This window comes from Ostrinia nubilalis, chromosome 28 (genome assembly GCF_963855985.1).
Source record: "Ostrinia nubilalis chromosome 28, ilOstNubi1.1, whole genome shotgun sequence".
NCBI classification, from domain to species: domain Eukaryota; kingdom Metazoa; phylum Arthropoda; class Insecta; order Lepidoptera; family Crambidae; genus Ostrinia; species Ostrinia nubilalis.
Genome location: NC_087115.1, coordinates 1,923,351 through 1,932,632, shown reverse-complemented (window position 1 = coordinate 1,932,632; position 9,282 = coordinate 1,923,351). Strand labels below are relative to the sequence as shown.

At 36.1% G+C, this 9,282-nt stretch overlaps 1 protein-coding gene across 1 annotated transcript in view; it reads right to left on the bottom strand.

The window, feature by feature from the left end:
• Positions 1-5,380: 5,380 nt before the first annotated feature.
• Positions 5,381-9,282, bottom strand: part of LOC135085189 (zinc finger protein 57-like) — a 44,188-nt gene continuing 40,286 nt past the window's right edge. Inside the window, exon 17 of the mRNA XM_063979941.1 lies at positions 5,381-5,555. The gene's annotated coding sequence lies outside the window, so the exon portion shown is untranslated. The remainder of the gene's footprint in view (positions 5,556-9,282) is intronic.

Below are 9,282 nucleotides of genomic sequence, written 5' to 3'. Positions count from 1 at the left end.
TTCTTTACACAAATTCGAACAGCTGATCAACCAAATTACTTGTCTATTGTACAAAGTTGTGCTAAATTGCCCCTTACGTTCCTTGCTTTAAGGTAGATTTGTAATAAAACCAAATAGACTAAGATCTAGCCAAATATTAAGGCGGGGAAGGAAAAGAAGGGACACTCCTCCCGATAAAGACATTTTGATAGTATAGTTAGCTTTATTTTAAGATCGACTGTACATCAGTCTAAATATTTGATTCCTTGCGTGACTTTGAATTTGAAATTGATTTTTCTATTTGCGTAACCCACTGAACCAGATCCAGAACCTTCTGCTAGGTAACCTGCACTAATTTTATTGAAAAAAAATTGATTATCTGCCTGCCTACATCTGTTAGCCTATTTACCTTGATAAATCATCCTGTACATTTTTTTAAAATACACAATACTTATGACAAGTGGACGTCTTATGCTGAAAATAAATGATGATGATGGTGATGACAGTAATTTTTACTACTAATAATTTTTAGATCTCTTATGTACCTACCTACCTATTTTATAAACCCTATACTAGCAAACAAACTGTTTTTTCAATTCGCGTGACCCACATAGGAACTGAACCCAGTACCAGTTGCTCTGTAACCTCCATACAAAAGAATCAAATCACCCATTAAACAAAACAACCGTTTCACAAATAGAAAAATGTCTCCTTTTTTTGTTTCCTTAACAGAGGGGAAAACGGAATTTGTAAAACAATCATTGCTTGTTGATTTTTCCACAGAAAGACTTGCTTTGAATGTTAATCGAGAAAGGCATTCAATTAGTATTGAATTCTTTTACTTTTCAATCGAGTTTGAGGAAAATAAAACATTAAAAATTAAGGAAGGACTTTAAAAAAAAAATTGCGAACAGCTAGGGACTGGAATTCGCTGCCTGCTGCTGTCTTTCCCGAGCACTATAATCCGGGCCTTTTCAAGGCGAGAGTGAAGGCACTTACAGGGCAGATATGTACCATCCTAGACTGCATCTCACTTAACATCAGGTGCGATTGCGGTCAAATACCTGCCTTGTTCTGCATTAAAAAAAAACTAAGAATATCTTACCAATAATCCAACTGAGCAGAAAATGTTGTCACTTTGGGAATCGATTTCGTGAATTCAAAATGTGATAGGGATCTTACCACTAGACCACAGAGGTGGTTAAGATCGATGTATATTAGGTAGCACAGTAGGTAGCCAGGCGGACTTGAAATCAACCACCAACCAAACCGGGCAGAAAATGATGTCCTCTATGGAAATCGAACCCGAGACTTCAAGATCCGTGGGCTGAGTGAGTTTACATCAAACGTCATCAGATTCACTAGTGAGCGCGTTAAAAAAAATAAGAAAATTTTAGTTCTTGAACGTTTCCGCTAGGGGCGCTGTACAATCCGTTTATACATTTAATGTAATTTTTTTAGTGAGCGCGTTTGATGTAAAACTCACACTAAAAGCCCTCAGTAAGGGTGAGACAGGTGGTTTTACCACTCGACCACCCACAGTGCTTAAAAACTATCGATGGGTGGCTTAGAACAAGCCCTACCGCGAATTTAACTAAGCTGAGTCGAAAATTTTGTCCTCCATGGGAATCAAACCCGGCACTTCTATCTGAGACGTTTAAACAAGCTTACCTTTGAAGCTCGACTAATCTTTGGGTCTCTACGATTAATGTTAATTAAGTACTGACCCCTCAAATTGTAGGTAACTAATAATAGTGTTGTGACATAGACGTAGTACAAAGTTATCAATAAAAGAAATCCACTTTTCACTTTGTCGATTTGAATTTACTTTTAATTACATAGTTTATTTCAGTACCTATTTAAATCAGGAGTATATTCATAGTTATTATAATATTTGTGAAGCTAAAAGTATGAGAAGATACTAAACTATAATTAACTTTTAAAAAAAATAAAACCGACTTCAAATGCGTGAACACAAAAAAAAAAAACAAAAATTAAAAATATTGCGTATAAAAAAGTTCATCCCCAATTTTCCACCCTTGGGGGTGAAATATTTTCTTCAAATTAGCATGAAACCACCCTTTTGATAATACCTATTCAACAAAAAAATAATCGTTCAAATTGATTTATAATCGGCGGAGATATTGCGTATAAAAAAGTTCATCCCCAATTTTCCACCCTTGGGGGTTGTTTTTTCTATTATTAAATTTAAATGGGACCACCCTTGAGGTATTACCTATACGCCGAAAAAAGATTTGTTCAAATCGGTTCATAATTGGCGGAGTTATCGCGTAACAAACATAGAAAAAAAAAAAAAAACATACGGGTCGAATTGAGAACCTCCTCCTTTTTTGAAGTCGGTTGAAAAGTATCAGATGGTGGACTGTACTCCTCGTTCGTATGAATCATAATTATGTATTGTGACTTGGGTACAAATTATGAAGTTAAAAATAAATACGAAATTAAAAATAAAAACGTCAAGCAAAATGAAACGCTTTTTAACACTGGCAAATACATCAGTTGCTGACAATACGTTGCTAGAGTATAAAAAAAAATATGTGCGTATTTATAGGAAAGTGATTAGAACAGCGAAAAAAAAGGCTGTTCAATATGAAATTGAGAGATGTAAGAACTCAGCTAAAGCAATATGGAACACTGTAAACATCAATAGAAACCACATTGGTAATGTTGATAAACTTAAAATTATTCTAAAGAAAAACAATAAAATAATTCAAGATCCTCAAATAATTACAGATATTTTTGCAAATCAATTTAATCATAGCAATTCACTGACTACTGGTAGTTTAAATTTATCGAAGGAATATCTTGAACGTATCTGTCTACCATGTCCTAATGAAATGACTTGGGACAGTATTACACCCTATGAAATCACTAAAATTGTAAATAAGATGGTAGACAAAAAATCATGTGGTTGGGATAATATTCCAATTTCAGTTTTTAAAAGAAACATTGATTTATGGGCATATCCTTTGGCTAGATTTTTTAACCTATGTTATGAACAGGAAATTTTTCCAGAACAATTAAAAATTGCAAAGGTCATTCCAGTTTACAAGAAAGGCTCAAGAACAGACCCGGGAAATTACAGACCAATTTCTCTACTGCCAATTCTTTCAAAAATATTTGAAACTATAATAAAAACCAGGCTAGTAAGACATCTTTGTATTAATAACATACTAAGTAAACGTCAATATGGATACCAGAATAATATTGGGGCTATAGACGCAGTGGACACATTAGTTGATGACATCCTATCTAAATTAAATGAAAAAAAACGGGTAGCTGGTTTATTTCTGGACTTGAGCTCTGCTTTCGACACGGTGGACCACCAAATTTTAATGCTAAAACTAGAACATTATGGAATAAGAAAAAAAGTATTTCTACTTTTAGAGTCTTATTTGAGAAATAGATATCAATATGTTGAGATAAAGGGTGCGGTGGATGGATGCGAGAAGATATTTAAATCGTCATTTTTTCAAATAAAAAGAGGCGTTCCTCAGGGATCAATTCTAGGACCGATTTTATTTATAATTTTTATGAATGACTTGATACCGTTTATGTACGACTTAATACCAGATATTGAACTTGTAGTATTTGCTGATGACACTAATGCAGTTCTAAATGCAAAAAACATGAGCGAACTTAATACTAAAGTAAACAATGCGTTGGCTCTGTTTGACAAGTGGTTTGAAGTAAACAATCTGAAACTTAACGCGGGGAAGACCAAAGCTGTTCTCTTTAAATCCACATCAAGGACAAGAGATACATTAGAAGTCAAGATGAAAGACGACTGCATCTCTGGAGTAGACACTGTTAAGTTTCTTGGTATTCACATAGACTCTTCTCTCAACTGGAAGGTAGAGGTTAATTGCTTGGAAAGCAAAATCTCGTCTTCATGCTATGCTCTGCGCAGTTTAAGAGAGGAGTTAACTTTAAGCCAATTAAAAATAGTATATTACGCGCTAATCGAATCACGCTTAAGATATAGTATTAAGTTTTGGGGAAATAGCTATAGATATAATATAAAAAAAGCTTTCATTATTCAAAAAAGGGCAATTAGAACAATGGTGCGCATAAGTCAGCAGCAGTCGTGTCGAGAATATTTCAAAAATCTTAACATTTTAACAGTGCCATGTCTTTATATACTAGTCCTTCTTACTGACCTTGTCAAGCATCCAGACAGATATGAATCCGTGGAGGAGAGAGTCACACGTCATGACACTAGGCGAGGAAATATTTTAAATCATTTTCACCCAAAATTAGAGATAGTCAAGCACAGTGTAAGCTACCAAGCGGTTAGACTCTTCAACAAATTGCCAAATAATTTAAAGAAAATAAATAATGTTAATATATTTAAAAGAGAATTGAGGGCTTACCTGCTGGAAAATAGTTTTTATAGTGTGGAGGATTTTTGTAAAATGGTCTAACTTTAATTTGACTTTTTTGAAATGAAATGAATGTGACATTATTGAAATGAATTTGAATTTAATATGAACTAGATTGATTTAAAAAAAAAAGTGACATTGTATAAGATAATATTTTTAATTTGTTTTTTTTTTTTTTAATTTGCAATAATAATTGCTATTATTGACATGGTTATTTTTGACATAGTATATATTCTGATTAATTGTAATTTTGCATGCTTATTTATTATGCTTATATTATTATTGCACCTATTTCCAACACAATGTTTTTCCGACACAACTTTAATTTGACTTATTTTATTAATTTATTGTTGTGACATTATTGAAATGAATTTGAAATCATGTGAACTAGATTGAATTATAAAAAAAAGTGACATGTATAAGATAATATTTTTAATTGTTTTTTTTTTATTTGCAAGTATAATTGTTATTGACATGGTTATTTTTGACATTAGTATAGATTCTGATTAATTGTAATTTTGCATGCTTATACATATATTATGCTTATTATTGTACCTATTTCCAACACAATGTATATTGTTTTTTAAATGGAATAAACTTATGACTTATGACTTAATAGATGATTACAGGCTTACCTGATCCTCTGAAGGTGCCGCTTCGCCTTGTAGTGCAGTTCGAACAGTTTCCCAGCGCTGGGCCCAGAGAAGCTCGTTCCATCCCAGCAGTAATAATCACACCAAACTTCACTGCCACTCACAGAATAAATGTCTAATTTATATTAAACTATTTCAAAGTACTTTTACACTGTTTTAGTTAAAACTAATTTTTTAATTAATTATTTCACTTTACTTTTGCGACGAAAACCACAACTCCCCGCGGCCCGCGATTCGAATCAAAAGCGTCTCGACGAACCGAGTTCTACTTTCCAACTGACTGTGTTACAACTTTCAACAAAATTAAATGTTGCTACCCGAAAATAATCAAATGAGGGCGGGCTATCGTTTTAGCGCTCACCAGTTAGCGCCACTGTAGAGTAAGGTCCTGTCACTTGCTAGTAGCGAAGACAGTGGCACCAACTGTTGAGCGCTAAAGTGGTACGAGGACTATCGCATTTGCACTCATCAAGATGGCGCCACTGTAGAGTAAGGTCCTGTCAATCGCCAGGGGCGCCAACTGTTAAGTATAAAAACGATAGCCCTCATTGCAACACTACAGTACTTATTTCTTGTTTTGAACACTGTAGTACACTGTAGTTCCGAATTTACGATAATAATGAATAAAATTGCATTTAAATATGCCCCACAAAAAAAAAACTTAACAAGTTATTGCTTTAGGACCCACGAACTATCGCTTGCCGCTTTTCGCTATAAAATTCAATAAAATAGAAAGTGAAATAGACACTCACAGGGCAGTATATACCATCCTAGACTGTGTATCTCACTTAACGTGCGATTGTGATGCAAACACCTGCCTTGTTCTGCGTAAAAAAAATCTCTAAGTAGGGTTTCAAAGAACACTTACTCTGAACGCCGAGCTCCGCCATCCTGTAAACTTGTGAGCGTTATTTATCAATAATATCTCAATCATGAGTTCGTATTCCACCTGAGGCAATAGTTTTGCGTTTTTTTATGAACTCGCTTAAAAAAAAGAACTCGCATAATATTGTGTCTGTTTTTTTTTTGTTTTATCGATATCCCAAAACTATCGACACCTTCCCCACCCTAGCCCGCAGTCCAGCACCATTTCACGGTCCGCTTGAGTTAACTACACAAGCAAATGTACCTTTAAGTCCCTTTAAGTTATATTAGGGCTGACTAGTCAGTTAAGTTTGAAGTGTTGAACACTGATACGGCACAAACTAGTTTGATTTCAAAACTATGATAACTTACGGGTTTGGTTTATCAAAGAGAGACGAGCAAGCCAAAATATTTACAAGCTTAAAACAGCAAAGCAATTTTTGGCTTACAGTAGGCGCACACCGTTGATTTTTAGTTGGCCGATAGTTGTGCTCGATTTCAAATTGTATGAAGAATCGGCGTACTTAGTGTGCGCACTCCCATACATGCCCATACTTATCAAGAGCCCGACTAAACTATCGGCCGACGAAAAATCAACGGTGTGCGCCTACTCTTAGTCTTATTAAAGTGTCTTTGAATTAGTCTAATTTTTCTTCTCTTTTTTTCTTCTTTCTTTTTACGATCAAGAAATAACGTTTCTTTTCTGTTCGTGAAAGCCAATTAAACAAAAACTGGTGCGACGATGTTGCATGGTGTGTAAAAAATTGACGTCCAACCCCCTCAAAGATCGGTCCTGCGCTGCCCGCATCCAGGCACTTCTCACGACCTTCACCAGATCGTCTGTCCACCTAGTGGGAGGCCTGCCCACGCTACGTCTTCCGGCTCGTGGTCGCCACTCGAGAACTTTTCAGCCCCAGAAGCCATCAAAAAATCATATTCGCTTCTTCCTTAGGCTGGTTTTATTGTCACGCGGACCGTCCGGTGCGGACCCACTCCGCACGGCCAATCTGTATGAACTTCTAGGGAGCGTTTTAGAGTTATGCGGTCCGGAGGAACCGCTCCGCTCTCTAGCAGTTCATACAGATCGGCTGTGCGGAGCGATCCGCACTGACAGTCCGCGTGACACTAAAACCAGCCTTACTCTGAAACCTGTGGTTTCACACATATTTTTTGCGAAATTTTAAATCCATTATTATAACCCGTGCCCCTAGGATTGTCGATATAACTGTCCGAAGCAGACGAACAATGGGTAGCGGGTTTGATTCCGATCTGTGATTTATAAGGGCGGTGGGTAGGGTGCCCATGGAGTTTTGTGTGATTGAGAAAATATTTGTGTGGAGAACCAAATGTTTACCATTATAATATTATGGCAAATTAAAAATATTTATTCCTCAACAAAAAAGAAAGTCACGCGTAGGTATTATTTTTCTGGTATGCCAAAAAAATTAGTTACGAAGGCGAGTGAGCTTTACTTGTGTGTACGTGTACCTACATGCTCATAACGATAGTGTAATGTCTGTCAAAACGTTTGAACACACACTTGTAAAGCTCACTCGCCTTCGTGAATTGCAACAACTATACTAAGACTAGGTTGCAGAATGTAGTAATTAGGTATATGAACAAAGATAAATCAGCTGTGTTGTCACTTAAGTGTTCCAACCAACCAGATTATTCTGATGTCGGCATGAATGTCAGCCAACTTTTTTACGCGTCTTTCCGCTGTCAATTTAGTATTAAATTGAATTTCAAGTTAGGATAGGTAAATAAAGTTTTAGTTAAATAAATTCAAAGTTTATGACGCTTAAGCGTGCTGAACCCATTTTTTAACACAAATTAGAAAAGAAAACAATTTTTTATAATAAAAAAATATTGGACACTGTCCTTCAAATTCCAAAACTATGGTCATCCCAGCGAAGAGGGGTTGAGTTGAGTGAGGGTGTCTGTTTTTGAAGCGGTTGCCTTTATGTCACGCACTCGCTATGACTTGGGTTTGACTATTCTTAGTAAAATAACACCTATTGTAACCATAACCACTTAAGATGTCATTGTTATACCGTCGGCGTCGTCGAACAACGTCGTATGATCGCAACCGTCATATCTGTTTTTTTGCATTAAACTACTCTAAAATAGTTAGCTCGACGAATTTTGAAAATTAAAAAATTAGTTTATAAAGAACTAATTTTTTAATTTTCAAAATTCGTAATAATATCAGATAGATATACAGAATCGAATACCGACGGATGTGATTAGGTATTCTAACGCAGTACAGAGACGTGTTTGTGCAAGCGTCATTGTACTTCGGAAGACTGCACATTGTTTGTTGGAATAGCTTATATACATTATACGATTTAACATGCTAATGTTGTATTTCATGTAGACTAGTCAACTAGTACTACAAGAATGTAGAATATAAAAATAATTAACAGTGAATAAAAGATTTATTTTATTGTTATTCATTACAAGGCAGGTATTTGACCGCAATCGCACCTGTTTTTTTATGGATAAGGGCTATATTTCACCGGGACACCATGGCGGCGCAACCAGTCGCCGCTACCAACAAAATGCATACAGCTTTGCGCAACCAAACGGACACCAGGTGAGTAACTCTCTATAGAGCTGTATACATTTTGTTGGTAGCCGGCGACTGGTTGCGCCGCCATGGTGTCCCGGTGAAATACAGCCCTAAGAAGGCAGTATTTGACCACAATCGCACATGGTGTTAAGTGGGATGCAGTCTAGGATGGTACACATCTGCCCTGTAAGTGGTCGCCTTGAAAAGGCGCGGATTAAGTGATCAGGAAAGACAGCAGCAGTCAGCAAATCCCAGTCCCTAGCTATTCGCACTATAAAAGATTCCATCTTAATACCTAAGTCTGTAGCCATAACAACAATGTTAACAGCATTGTTGTGTTCCGGCAGTTGGAGGTAGGATAGCCAGTTCCTCCGTGGTTGAGGATTCCGGGTGAAGCTCGCTTCCACCTTCGACATGATCATCACTACACAATTACAAACTAGGCTCCACATTTTTCACAGTTCGAGTCTAGGTTTCGTTTTGGCAACATTGTTTTTGAGGATTAAAATTTACAAACATAATAAAACCACAAAATTATTTAAATATAATTTATTAAGCATTAAATATTAACGTACACAACTACAACTTTCATAGTAACGGAATCGTATCAAAGTTAAATAATTCATTCATTCGTACATCGAATAAAAATATCGATTTATCGACATTTCAAGTAACTTATACTTATTAGAGACTTTTAAAGCCCGGTCTGTGAGCACGTAGAATTTTGTCCAATGACCCCAAGCTACCCATCCTTATCGCTCGCGCGCGCGTAATTATATTGCTGTCGCGACTGTGTGTGTGCACCCGCAGT